Source organism: Rhinolophus sinicus, linkage group LG10, assembly GCF_036562045.2.
Source record: "Rhinolophus sinicus isolate RSC01 linkage group LG10, ASM3656204v1, whole genome shotgun sequence".
Lineage (NCBI taxonomy): Eukaryota > Metazoa > Chordata > Mammalia > Chiroptera > Rhinolophidae > Rhinolophus > Rhinolophus sinicus.
In genome coordinates, this window is record NC_133759.1 from 66,905,120 (window position 1) to 66,919,780 (window position 14,661).

General features: G+C 45.6%; 1 long non-coding RNA gene and 1 other non-coding gene across 2 annotated transcripts; one reads left to right on the top strand and one right to left on the bottom strand.

Moving 5' to 3' along the window:
- Positions 1-1,341: 1,341 nt before the first annotated feature.
- TRNAE-CUC (transfer RNA glutamic acid (anticodon CUC)) lies at positions 1,342-1,413 on the bottom strand. The gene has a single exon. It is a non-coding gene; the product is annotated as a tRNA-Glu (tRNA).
- Positions 1,414-1,500: 87 nt separating this feature from the next.
- On the top strand, positions 1,501-14,343 carry LOC141567251 (uncharacterized). Its single transcript, XR_012489743.1, has 3 exons — positions 1,501-3,130; positions 13,379-13,444; positions 13,880-14,343. It is a non-coding gene; the product is annotated as an uncharacterized LOC141567251 (long non-coding RNA).
- Positions 14,344-14,661: the final 318 nt, after the last annotated feature.

The window sequence follows — 14,661 nt, forward strand, 5'->3', positions numbered from 1 at the left end:
TCAAGGGTACATTTATGTATTGCCTGTGTGGATACACATAAAAAGTGAATACACAGTTTTTAAAAGGTGTGTAGGGGTGAGGCTGACCCAAGAGCATAAGGCCACAGCCAGACCCTCTGTCCTCCACTGGGGGAAAAGTGCAGAAGACAATGCAGTGACAGACTGCATTAGTCAGCTCAGGCCACCACAACAAAATACCACAGACTGAGTGGCTTAAGTAACAGAAATTTATTTCTCACAGTATTGGAGGCAGGAAGTCCAAGATTCAGGTGTCGCCAGGCTGCTTCTTCCTGAGGCCTCCCTCTTGGGCTCGCGTGTGGCCACCTTCTTCCTGTCCTCACATGGCCTTTCCTCTGGGCCCACATCCCCTTCTGCAATCTGACATCAGTCAGATTGCACAGGACCCAGCCTAATGACCTAATTTTAGTTTTATCACCCCCTTAAAGGCCCTATCTCCAAATACAGTCACATTCTGAGGTCCTACAGGTTAGAATTTTTAACACACACATTTTGGGGAGATACAACTCAGCCCAAAACACAGACAATAACTTCAACAACAATAAGAAAATGACCCTCAAGAAGCTCACACTTTCCATAGGCTCCTACAGAGAAGGGAGCTGAGCCACAATGAATGGAACCCTGTCCTGGGCAGCTGTGGAAATGCAGGATCAGAATCTGGGGAACTCTTTAACCTCGATAAGCCTTGGCCATCTCAGAAATGACATCTCGATGTCTGTGTGAGGCTTGGGAAGCTGGTAGATTGCCATGCACATCTTGGAGACTGCTGGCATTATAAACAGTGCCCTCATCTATCTACCTATCTATGTATCTATCAATCATCTATCTACCTACCTACTTATCTGTCATCTACCTACCTATCTACCTACCAGTTGAGAAAAAGCAGGAGAGGAAATGAGGCAAAATAGTAACCAATGTTGTATCTCTAGTAGAGAAAACACCTGTGCTGCTGTATCGTTGTTTTTATTATTTTAATCTATTTTCAAAGTGAAAAGGTAGGCATAGAGGTGGAGAACTACCTAACTTCTTTCCACAGCGACAGTTGCCTGAGCCATCCTTAGGAGATAAGAGCCTCCCAGGCTGCCCTTTAGGTGACTGGTGCCATCCTAATGGTATTTTGCATGGGAAATTTCTTGACCCCAGGACTAGAAAACCAGACCCCTAACCAGATCTAGGGTTATCTTTTTGACCATTTAGTGCTGCCGTTTCATTCTTTCCTTCCTAATTAAGACTGTAGAAATAGGACAATGCCTGACACAGCTGGCGCTTGTTAAGCATTATGCTCCCCTCTAAAAGCTTTTTGCAGTGGAAAAAAACCCCAACTTCCCTGACCGGGAATCGAACCCGGGCCGCGGCGGTGAGAGCGCCGAATCCTAACCACTAGACCACCAGGGAAACAACTGGCTGTGTCTTTTGTAATGTGCTAGACTAAATTTCTGACGCTACGTAAGCTGGGCGAGTGAGTATAATTGGAGGAATTTCCAGCACTACCTCCCCCTGCTCCAGACAACCACTTAGCCGCCACATACCCAGAAGAAAGGGCCACAGATGGAGAACGGACGCCTCTGGAGAAGAAAAGAAAGCAGGGGCACGGCAGGGTAGGGTCTGTAAAAGGTTACCCTTAGGGGAAGGGAAGAAAGAGGTGTGTCAGAAGTGGGATTCACCACACGTCTCTTTGGAGAGACCAGAACGCCCACAGGCAAGGGGACACCTGGAGCATGGCGCCGTAGGCCACTGGGCCATCCTGACATCAGGAGCCCCCCTCTGATGCTAGCCTGCTGTGTGCACCTGTGCCGCCCTCCCGCCGGCAGGTTGTGGGGCCGCGGGGCAGGCGGCGCAGCGCCGTCGGGGACAGGGTCTGCAGGGCGCGGGACCGCCCGCTTGCTCTCCCGCGGAACCGAGCCGGACAGAGTTGGGGAGAGGCCTGCGCAATCGGTTAGGAAACCCGAGGGGTCAGTGTCCGCCCAAGGGCGCCCGACCCCGAAAGGCAGGGACCTGGCAGCAGAAGCCGCGGCACACGGTGATTTCCTCCATTTGTCCTCACGTTGGACCCTGACTCCAAGGCAGGTCGTGGGCACTGGGACAGCCGAGGGGGCGCAAGTCCTCTGCGGACCAGCCGGATGTCACCCGTGAGGTGCCGTGCGCCCCGCGCGCCCGCTTCTCCCTGCCCTGCTCCACCTGTGCCCGGGAGGGCTGGACCGTGCGGCGCGGCTCACAGACCCCGCGCAGAACCGCCCACTGCCACACAGACTAGACCGCGCTGCGGTGATGAGCACTGCGGACAGAAGCAGCAGGCGACGGCGTAGGGAGACGGGCGACTCGCAGCCTTTCGGGAGCGACCGGAGAAAACACCGGGGAAGAGGGCTCCGGGGACCAGGAAGAGCAGGTGCAGAGTCCAGCAGAGCACGCGGCTGGGACGGAGTGACAGGGCCCGGGTCGCCTGCAGACCGCGCGGAGCGGGGAGCGTTGTAGCTGAGTTGAGAGGCGGCCCCTTTGTGCAGAGCAGACCATGGAGAGCGGGAGGGACGCGGGAACAGGACAGCAGCTGAGAGCCTGCTGCAGGCCCTGACTTGGCGTGATGGCAGCAGACCAGGTGTTGACAGATTCTGGACAGATTTTGAAGGTGGTGCCAACAGGAACTGACCAGCGAAGGGATGGCGCGCAACTCGACCTTTTCGGCTGAGCTGTGGAGGAAGGCAGTCGCTCTTTGCTGAGACCCGTCGCTGCGGAGACGCAATTTTCCACCTTCGGGTTCAGATGCCATTATAGGAATCAAATAAGCAGAGGCACAGGAGCGTCTATTCCGGCGAGAGACGTAAACTAGAAGATTGTTGGCCAATGGCTTGTATATAAAGCCATGAAACGGGATGAGCTCACCATGAAAGTGGGTGTCGAGGACTGAGCCCTGGGACATGCCAAGAAGTCGAGGGAGAAGAGGAAGCGGTGTAGCAAGCTGGGGAAGAAGGGCTACGTGAGGATCACGGGGGAAAAAGTGCAGTTGTGGAAACCATGCGGAGAAGGATGGACAAAGCAGTGAGTCACCATCCAATGCTGCACAGAGGGGACCCAGGGGACCAGGGTTCTGGTGAGGATGGAGGACAGATTGGAGGAGGTAACCGCACATATTAATGCCCAGTGGGAGGCGTCAGGTTATAACGGGGACCAGTAAAATGGAATGTTAGTAGCTACAGGAGACCTCAGGAAGGATTCGGGTTGGTTCGAAAAAAAGTTACAGGATGTGCAGTACTGATGGGAATGATGCAATGTTGTTGGGCTTCTCAACATTCTTGGACCCCTCTGACCATGTAGTGAAAGCCACAGAAAACTTTTCATGTTTTTTTTTAAACTGAGGTGGAAATGACATAACATTAAATTAACATTCAAAGTAGCATTTAGTACATTCACAATGCTGTGGTACCACCATCTTTATTTAAATTCCAAAATATTTTCATAATCCCAAAAGGACACATTACAACTGTTAAGCTGTTATTCCCTGTCTCAGTCAGCTTGGGCTGCTGTAACAAAATACCATAGACTGGGTATCTTAACTCACAGAAATTTATTTTCTCACAGTTCTGAGGGCCCGGTCCTCATGACCTCATCAAATTATTTTCCAAAGACCTGATTTTAAAATACTGTCACACACTGGGAGTTAGGGCTTCAACGTGTATATTGGGGGCGGGGGGACGCACAATGAAGTCCATAGTACTCCCTATTCCTCCTTTCTTTTAGCCCCCAGCAATCACAGATTTCCTTCCTATATCTATGAATTTACCTATCCTGGGTATTTCATATAAACGGGGTTATGCAATATATGACCTTCTGTGTGTGGTTTCTTTCACTTGGCACACACCCTAACCCTAAGTGTGCATCCATAGTGCAACATTTATCAGTATTTCATTCCTTTTTATGGATGAATAATATTCCATTGTGTGGACAGACCACGATTTGTCCATTGAGAGACAATGTAAGTTACTGTGAATAGAGCTCCTATGAGCATGAGTGTTCATGTGCTTAAGTCCCTTGTTTTACTTCTTGGGGTCTATACCTAGGAATAGAATTGTCTCTGTCATTAGTAATTCTATGTTTAACTTTTTGATGAACCAGCAATCTACAGCAGTTTCTCAAATAACGTTGTTTCATTATAACATTGATGAGATGCCATAGTAACTTAACTCTTTATATCAATTAGCCTGTAGTAAAACTGGTTTCACTATACATCTTTTTCTGAAAGTCACAGACCTATTGCTAATATTAAGTGAGGACTTTCTGTATTTTCCTCAGTGGCTGCACCACTTTACATCCCACCAGCAATGTATGAAGGTTTCAATTTCTCATATTCTATTCTTATTATTGCCACCCTAGTGGGTGTGAAGTGCTGACTCATTGTGGTTTTGATTTGCATTTCCCTAAAAACTAATATGCTTGTTGGCCATTTGTATAACTTAAGAGAAATGTCTGTCCATTTGTCAATTTTTAAAATTGGTTTGTTTGTCTTTGTTATTGAGTTGTAAGAGTTGTTGATATATTCTGGGAACTAGACCTTCATTAGCTATATGACTTGCAAATATTTTCTCCCATTCTGTAGTTGTCTTTCACTTTTTTCATAATGTCCTTGATGTACAGAAGTTAATTTTGATTAATTAATTTATCTATTTTCCTTTTGTTGTTCATGCTTTTGGTATACCCAAGAATCCACTGCCGAATTCAAATCATGAAGATTTATCCCTACTTTTTCCTAATAGTTTTATGATTTTAGCTCTCATATTTAGGTCACATTTTGAGTTAATTTTGTACGTGGTATGAGTTAGGGGCTCAATTTCATTCTTTGCAGGTGGATATCTAGTTGTCCTAACACCATTTGTTGAAGAGACTATTTTTCACCCATTGTTCAAAATCAATTGACCATAGATATATGGACTTATTTCTGGACTCGCAATTCCATTTCAGTGGTCTATATGTCTATCATTATGCCAGTACAACACTGTTCTGATGACTTTTGTTGTAGCTTTGTAGTAAGTTTTGAAATCAGGAAGTGTGAGTCCTCCAGCTTTGTTCTTTTTCTTCAAGATTGTATTGGCTATTTGAGGGCCTTTGCAATTACAGCTGCATTTGAGGATTAGCTCTTCCATTTCTGGAAAAAAGAAATCAATTGGAGTTTTGTTAAAGATTGCACTGACTCTGTACATCACTTTGGGCAGTATTGACTCTTAACAATATTGTGTTCCAGTCCACAAACATGGGATATCTTTCCATTTATTTAGGTCTTTAATTTATTTCAACAATGTTTTATAGTTTTCAATGTACAAGTCTTTCACCTTCTAGGTTAAATTTATGAATAGACATTTTATTCTTTTGGGGCGATTGTAAATTGAATTGTGTTCTATTGTAAATGGAATTGCTGGTGTATAGAAACTCTACTGAATTTTGTGTTTTAGTTATGCCCTGCAACTTTGTTAAACTTGCTTATTAGTTCTATTAGGTGGGTGTTTTTTTTTTTTTTGGTTTTTTTTTGGATTCTTTGGTATTTTTTTAATATATAGGATGATCATGTCATGTGCAACTAGAGAAAGTTTTACTTCTTCCTTTCCAATTTGGATGCCTTCACTTTTTTGTCTTGCCTAATTGCTTTGGCTAGAACTTCTTAGTACAATATTGGATAACAGTGGTGAAAGTGGACATCTTTGTCTTTTTTTCTGATTTTAGATGGAAAGCTTTTAGTCTTTCCCCATTGACTATGATGTTAGATATGGGTTTTTTCATACATGCTTGTTGTCATGTTGAAGAAATTCCCTCAGTGTTTTTAAATGCATAAGACAAAATAAATAGGATTGCAAAGGAAAATAATTATGTTGAAATTCTGTTATTAAAATACTAAAATAAATGTGATATAGTAATATGTGTGCTTATTTATTAACACATTAAATAATAAGCTATAGTAGCATTTTGAATAAGTGATAAATATAAATGACATTCTGAAATGTTTACAACTCTAATGTGATATGAAAATAGCTAAGATTTTTATTCATGACAGTAGGTCCTGCTAACACTATTATGGTTTGCTGTCTCCATTGTTAATGGAAGGAAATGTTCAATTGCAGCTAGAGTTTAGTGAAGATAAAGACATAAATTTTTTCCCATCCAAATTCATGGACCCCTGAGTTCTATCCACTGGAATCCCAGGTTAAATCTTTAGAATCCCTAAAGTTGAGAGAAAATAGGTGATAGAAAAGATGGACATGGCTGAGGTGGAGGTGTGTGGAGAGGGGATGCTGCTCTGCTCAGGAAATAGTTGGTCATCTGTTGTCACACAGCAGCCTACCCATCTGTCCCCTCATACCTACCCCTAAAGAAAGAAGAGTCTGTGAGACTGATCCTTTCAGGGACTTTGCTTCACCTTTGTGCTTACACCTTATGTCTCCCTGTTTGGCCCCAAAGGATGGCTGGTTAGTCAATGACCGGTAAGATTCCTCAAGGGAGGAACAACCTAAGACAGCACAGTCGCATAGGGGCCATCTGGAGAACTCACAGGATTGATAGAGGTGGGCATAGACCCCTACCTCCCCCCGGCTAAGGAGAGCTTCTGCCTCTGTGGCTATATTCCTTCCCACAACCTGCTTGGGAAGAGATTCAATGATGTGATAACATCAGTTCTCCATCTATTCATATCAGTAAGTTTCAGCATAAAGGTTTTGTCCCTTGGGGAGGTACATACAACAATTACTAAGACATCCTGAGACTTACGGTTCTGCTGTCTGCAGGCAAGGGTGATGGGTTTGAATCAGTTTCCTAATATAATGTATGAAATTTACAGACTGTGGAGAAAACAATGTTACTTCCTTGTGTGTACATCAAAAAAAGTAATAAGGTGGCCCAATTCAGGGCTGTCAGTCCTTTGAGGCTGGGAGACCGTTGGCCCCCAGTGCATAAATCTCTTGACTTCTGTTTCTTTCTTAATCCTTCACCGCCCCTTCTCGTCCTCTCACTGTCCGTGTTGTGCTGGACACGACAGTCATCTGAGTGCTATAGGGACAGTAGCAAAGGCTTCTTGCCAAGTGATTAGGACTCAGGGAAAGGATAAGGACATAAGGGTGTGTGCCAGGGGAGTAACTACTATGGTAGAACCTAGACTGGAAGGTGGGTAAGGTGGTGAGGGAGGACAGAGGTGGAGTGGGTCAGTGATAAGGAGTCAGGCTGGAGCTCGAGTAGGGTCAAGAGTGGACCAGAAGGAGTGAACTAGAAAGACAGGTGGTATTAGAGAGGAAGATGCTTGAAATACCTAGAATACTATGTGAGACGTGACGAAATGTTTTCAGGTAGCAAGAAGACACAGCTTTTAGGGCTGCCTGGGAAGGACTGAGGAAAGCTTTAAAGATGACATTGGACTAAATTGTATTGCTGATGGAATGCTTTATTTCCTAGAGTCATTTCCTCTAGAATTTTCAGTGCTAAAAAAAAAAAATGTTTGAATTCAGTAAAACATTTCATGCATAAACTAAAATGTGTACTTACCAAACAAGTATATTGCACTTTGCAGTTCACACTTTGTTTTGTTGTTTGGCTTCCAAGCAAGTGGCTATGTAGAATGACAGAATTGTTAAACCCAAGTTGATTTTCCATCTTCACAACCTATGGTTTATTTTGAATCCACTTAAATGCAGGTATACATGTTACCTTCAGCCATGGAGACACCATCTGTGCTCAAAGTGAGTTCAGATGGTTCCAAACCAAACTGCTACAAATTTACTTTGGAAGTGAAGATGTGTAGCTGAGTTGGTCTGTGTCCAGAGCTGACTCAATAATGGGAATTCTCCAAATTAACTTCCATGTAGAATAACTTTATTAAAGAATAAATGATGAGAATGTGCTAATTGAAGAATAAGGATCTTGAGATAGACAAACTAAACTGTTATTCTACAATTGTTTACAACTTAGACCACCAGACAATTTTATGTGGAAGAAGTGTTTTATCACAGACGTCATTTATGACTAAAGGGTATGGTGATAATAAACAGCACACTGACTTATTTGGTATTTAAATTCTTCACAGGCTCTGTCCCTGGCTCTGGTTTGAGCTCTGCTGCCTCCTTGCTGTTCACCTCCTGGGAGTAGTTGCACATTTTGAGATAAAAATGCCCTTGGACTTGTGTTAAGGGGTCTTTTTACCCTGTAGAGAGTTGGGGTGAGGGAAGAGGATGGACAGGGCAGGATGTGGGGGTGGGCTGAAGAAGTGATGCCAGGCAGGGTAGGGTAGGAGTTGTGGGGTAAAGGATGGAATAATAATGACAAGGAAGAGTTTGAACAGGGTCATCTGATTTGGATTTAGAGAGGTCCTTTCTTCCTGCTCTCAGACCTCTTTTGCCCCATGTGTTTTTGGTACCTTGGGGGTGCTTCCCTCAAGCTTCCTAGTTGTTTCTCTGCTCTCCTTTTATCTTCCTCCTTCCCAGTCCTACCCTCCCCCAAGGTAAGAATCCCACAAGATAAACTGAGCTTTGATAAGTCAGAAAGGCCCAAACACTCAGTTAGTAGCAGCCTTGGCAATACTCACACAGCATCACACCAACCATCTCCTAGGCCTCAACATATGATGTTGGCAGGGGACTCAGGAAGACTAGATGTTCAGGTTACAAAATAAGGATCTTACAGTCTGCCTTGAAAAGCCTTCCACAGAACTCTGCCTTCCTTCTTCCTCTCTCCATGCTGGACTGCAGTGGTGCATGGGGCAGGGGAGAAGGTTTCCTCCAAGCCATTCTCTGTGATCACCCCCACGTCACTGTTCTATCCTTCTCGCCATAAAGCCCTCCGAGGAAATACAGCCTTATTTTTGTCACAATGGAGATGTGAACCACCTCACTTCTCTCCAACAGTTTTTCTTTTTTGTCTGCCCCTTGAACAGCACCCACTTCTTGCCACTGAGTAACTATCAGATCCCATCTCCTCCCAGTGTCCATCCAGATCTCAGTTCATTCTAGTCTGATATTATTGCCTTCAAATATCAAGACTTCAGTTAATAAAGTTAAAATACTGGGTGTCGTAGTCATCTCAGTAGATGCAGTAGCCAGTCTTGGATTTTCCTGGCAAAGAAGGCTGAGAGGCAGGCATTTCTCTTGGGCATCATGCTGGGTGTCTTTACAGCCCAGGGAAAGGGTCGGCATAACCAGAGGCAGACCTTACAACAAAAGTTCTTCCAAACACATGTCCTCACCAAACACTTTTCCTCACCTTATTTTACTCCTGGGGCTGTTAGCATGTTACCTCCTTTCCCCTTTTCTAAATAGGGCTATGGAAGGGACATTGACGGGGACCATTTTTACACACATCTATGGCAAGCTTCCGGGATTCTTAGAGATGCTTTTGCAATCAAGTCCTGTCCATTTGGCTCTTAAGGTAGAGCATCTTTCATTAGAGTTCGGGTCTAGGAGAAAAGGGATGGTGTGGCTAGCCTCTGTATGAGTTTAGGAGAAAGCCTAAAAGGTGTCAAGGTTGATGAGGTATGAAGCCCAACACTCTGATCCAGCAGACTGCAGTCTCTGCTCAGGGCTCCAAATGGGAAGCTTAGCTACAAGTTGTAGGTGCTACTGGAGACAGTAAACTGAAGACGGACAGTGAGGAAATATCAATGTTTCCCAGAACTTACTGGTGGAAGGGGCTTCAGTTCTCACCAGCTGAATGGCAGTCTCCCAAGGGCAAGATTCACCAGCTTCTGGGAGGTACAAGCAAAAGGAGATGGTCATTTTGGGAACCACCCAGTTATGGCCTGCTGAGTGGCCTGAGCAGACCAGGAGGGGCATGCAATGAGAACAGAATCAGGAGAAAGAACTTAGACTCTTGGTAGTTCACAAGTTCTGTATTAGAAGCCTGATGTTGGAAGATGACAGTAACAGATAGGGTGAATCCATTTTGGGTCGAACTGTAAAACTTTCTAAGTACAGAGATGAAAGAATGAGGAAAAGAAAAGGGAAGACACAAGGAAGGAAAGAAAAGGGGGGCAAGAATATAAATGAGGGCCAGAAAGGAAGGAAAGGAGTAGATAGAAGTAAAAGGAAGAAATGACAGTAAATGGAGAGAACAGGAATGAGAGGACAGAGCCGAGCAGGAAAGAACAAACAGGAGCAGAGCAGAAGCGAGGAAAGCAGCAGGAATTCTATGTGGAGTCTTAGCTCACCAGGAAGTAGCAGGATAAAAGGTAGAGAGAGCAGTGGGGGGAGGGCTTCTCTTCCTCTAGGAAGCCTGGCTTAGGGGACCAGTGTTTTGTCAGCACACTGTTCTTGCCCTTCTGGCTTCTTCATCTCTCATCTCTCATGTGAATGCGCATAGGTGTGACAGTGTCCAGGTCAGTGCAGGGAACAAAGATGATTAAGAGAAGAAATACTGCACTGAGAAAGGCGGTGGGCCGGAGAAGGGGGCTGGCAGAGAGAGAGCACTTCCTCTACCAAGGAACCCCATCTTTTAGCTCTACTCACCCCTCCACTCCACAAATCAGCATACGAGCCAGGTTCTACTGCGAGCCAATTAGATTTCCCTTTATCTCCGGCTTTGCCAGGGGTGAGGCATCAGGATTAGTGGGGCGCCTGGATTCTAAGCCCCCATGTCTGTTGGACCTGCGCCCATGACTTCCCTGAGTTCCAGTGCTTTTTTTCCTTCCCTGGGCACATATTTTAGAAATGCTTTCAATTCTTCTGCAACACACCGAAGGTCAGGTGTGCAGACCTCCGCTGCAGCCTCGGGTGATTTCCAAGTTACATTCCTAAGTTGCAGTCTTCTGCAGTGCCACCGGTGGTGGTGGGGTGGACCAGTGGGGACGCAAACACGCACCTCAGAGGGGGGGCCCGCCAGCATGAAGCGCAGCTGGAGGGGCAGGAGCAGCCCAGCAGGGCCGTATCCCCACAAGACCCAGGGCCCCAGAGATGGCTCTGCTGCCAGGTGCCCTCCTGCCTGAGCCAGGTCACCTCCCTGGTGATATGGTCCAAAAGATCCTGTTGGGAGGAAAGACCTATACTCAGAAAATTATAAGACACTGAAGAAGATACAAATAAATGGAAGCATATACAGAACTCATGGATGGGAAGAATTAACATCGTTGAAATGTCCACACTACCCAAAGTAATCTACAGGTTTAATACAATCTCTGTCAAAATACTGATGGCACGTTTTTAACAGAACTAGAACAAATAATCCTAAAATGTCTATGGAATCATAAAAGGCCCAGAATAGCCACAATAATCTTGAGAAAGGAGACCAAAGTTGGAGGTATCATGCTACCTAATATCAAACTATACTACAAGTCCACAGTAATCAAAACAGCATGGTACAGGCATAAAAACAGACACATAGATCAATGGAACAGAACAGAGAGCCCAGAAATAAATCCATGTCTATATGGTCATTTAATCTATGATGGAGAAGACAAGAATATACAATGGGATAAAGACAGTCCATTCAATAAATGATGCTGGGAAAACTGGACAGATACATGCAAAAAAATGAAACTGGGCCACCTTCTTAACCATATACAAGAATAAATTCTTGTATTAAATACAAGAATTAAAAAATGGATTAAAGACTTAATTTAAGACTCAAAACCATAAAACTAAAAGAAAACATAGGCAATAAACTCTCTGACATTGCTCTTAATGATATTTGTTCTGATCTATCTCCTCAGGTAAGGGAAACAAAAGAAAAAAATAAACAAATGGGACTACATCAAACTAAAAAGTTTTTGCACAGCAAAGGAAACTATCAAGAAAATGAAAAGACTGGGCCAGCCTGGTGGCTCAGGCGGTTGGGACGCCAAAGGCCGCCGGTTGGATTCCCACATGAGCCAGGGAGCTGCGCTTTCTACAGCTAAGATTGTGAACAACAGCTCTCCTTGGAGCTGGGCTGCCGTTAGCGTCCACAGGTTGGCGTGAGCTGCCATGAGTTGCCATGAGCGGCTGGCAGCCATCGTGAGCTGCTGTGAGCAGCCAACTGAGGATGCGGGCCAGGCAGCTGTGTCCTGCATAACTAGACTGAGAAACAACAGCTTGAACCAGAGTGTGTGTGTGTGTGGGGGGGAGGCAGAAGAAGGGGGAGAAATAAGTAAACACATAAAAGAGGTCCCACTTCATCACGTGCAGTATGACAATGGTGTCTCCAGCAGCCACTGCTTCAGCACCTGCAATGCTAGGTCTCCCCATAACCCCGTTGCAGACGGAGTCCCAATGTGGCAACATTTCCCCTGGGGAGTCCCAAGCCCAGCTCCCTCCTCCTTAATGTCTCCAGCCCTGTGGACTGCAGCAGGTCCGTGCTCCTCAGATCCCTGCCCTTGTGTCTTATTTATGGTCCAGTCTGGCCACCACAGAGGCCAGGCATGCTCTGGTAGGATGGACACAGGGCGAGGGCACCTCCCAGTGGTTGTCAGGAGGCGAGGGTCCTGATGCTGATTGGCTGGAGGAAACAGACACTGACACTGAGTGGAGGAGGGCCACACAAAGGGGAAGGACTCCTGTGGATACGACTTGGGACCTGAGCTCCGCTGAGGGTGTTTGGCATCTCCTGAAAGTCAGGGTACAAACTGCCTGCGAGTGCACCTTCTATGGCCAGTGAGTCTTGGCCGGGTTTCAGAGCAGTGGATGGATTACAACGCGGTGGCAGTTTGTCTCTTCCCTTCTTGGGCCTGGGGAATGAAAGGTGTTTTTTTCTGTTTGGAGAGAAGGTATTCAGAACTAGAGGATACAGCAATACTATTAGATTTGGCTTTTCCAAGGAAGGAGCTAAGAAGCTAAGAAGGAGGCCAGGGCACCACTAGAGTACAAGAAAATAAATGTTATGAAGATAAATGCAATGTCCTCAAATGGACCTCCAATACCTACTTCATATGAGGAAGCTCAGAAACTTCACATGTGAAAAAGAATTGGCAATTTTAACAGACCGTGAACTCTGTAACTCAACAGAGTTGAAGCTGCAAAAAAGCTCAAATTTAATTTTAGCCTTTGTAATGGGCTAGAGTTCCATGATAAAAATGTAACTCTAAGTCTCAGATTGGGCTGAGGTAGCACTAAAGGCAGAGAAAAAATAGAGAGATTCCTCCCGCACCTCCATGCAAAAGAAGGCAGTGCTTCTCTTCAGGGCCTTACAAGGGAGGGACTTGTGAGTATTTTGAGAGACGTGGCTTATCCCTTACTTCAATGATGTAGGGAATTGAAGAGAAGCTGAGAGGAAAAAAGAGGGTTACTTTGGAGGTTAAGGCAATTAGTTTAATTATTTTGACCAGCATCAAACAAGAGAACCAAGAGTGTTCTTTGGTTTCAAAGCAAGTAAAGGACTTATCATTATCAAGAGTAACCAAAATTATGGTACTTGCTTGTGCTTTCATCCACAGGACAGAGGAACTAGGACTTTGCAGATGTCTATGAAGGGACCAGGAGAGTTGCACCTTCATTAATGAGTTAAGTATCTGGAACAAGGTGGGTGACCTTCCTTCCTACTTTATACTTGACCATGTTGAGTCATTGGTACCACAAATTAAGATGACATATGAGCAGGGCATACTGGGCTTATCCTAAGGGTGGCTCATGATTGGACATAATGTCATTTGAGCTGTTTAGACCACAGAGGAGAAGCCAACAATCATCATACAGGCAAGTAAGTCCCGAAAATTATTTCACAGAATGATAAGTACACTGAAGGAGATAGAACAGTGCCCAGAGGGGCAAAGAATGACAAAAGGGATCTTTTTCCATGGGTGGTCTTGTGTTTTCACTCAGCAGCCTAACCATCTGTCCCCTCGTGCCTATCCCTAAAGAAAGAACAGTCTGTGAGACTGTTCCTTTCAGGGACTTTGCTTCACCTTTGTGCTTACACTTCATGTCTCTCTGTTTAGCCCCCAAAAGATGGCTGGTCAGCCAATGACGGATAAGATTCCTCACAGAAGGAACAACCCAAGCCAGGAGCAACCACGCAGGCACCACCAGAAGAATTCACGGGGTCAACAGAGGTGGGCACAGCCCCCCACATTCCCCCAGCTAAGGAGAGCTTCTGCCTATGTAGCTATATTCCTTCCCACAACCTGCTTGGGAAGTGAGTCAATGATGTGATAACATCAGTTCTCCTTCCATTCTTATTAATAAGTTTCAGCATAAAGGATTTGTCCCTGGGGAGGCACATATCATAATTGTTAAGACATCATGGGGCGAGGTTCGGGAAAAATGGCGGCGTGAGGTGAGCCTCTGTAAAGCTCCCCTGGAATTTACAAAGAATCGAACAACAAAAACTCCACAAAGGATTCCCTGCACAGCAGACAGGCAACACGAAGAGGCCCACTACCTACTGAAATCACCTACAGGTGGGAGATTCGCGCGAGTGGAGGGAGGAGGAAAGGGAGAAGTGCGTGGAGACGGAGCCGCGCGGGCACAGGACGCAGACCTAGCTCAGTGCTCCGAGCTCGCTGCTTCCCGAAACTACCGCAGCTGCTAGTGAGGGAAGAACCCGGACTGCTAGGGCTCCGCCTGGGCTCCACAGGGCTGAGGGGACAGCATATACCACGGCTGAACCCAACGCTCATGGTAGAGACCTCAGAGAAAAGACTGAGGGAAAAAGGCTGAAAACGGTGGTTTAAGCCCTCACTGCCGAGCAGAGAACGGAGCCTTAGGCACTGAGACTAGC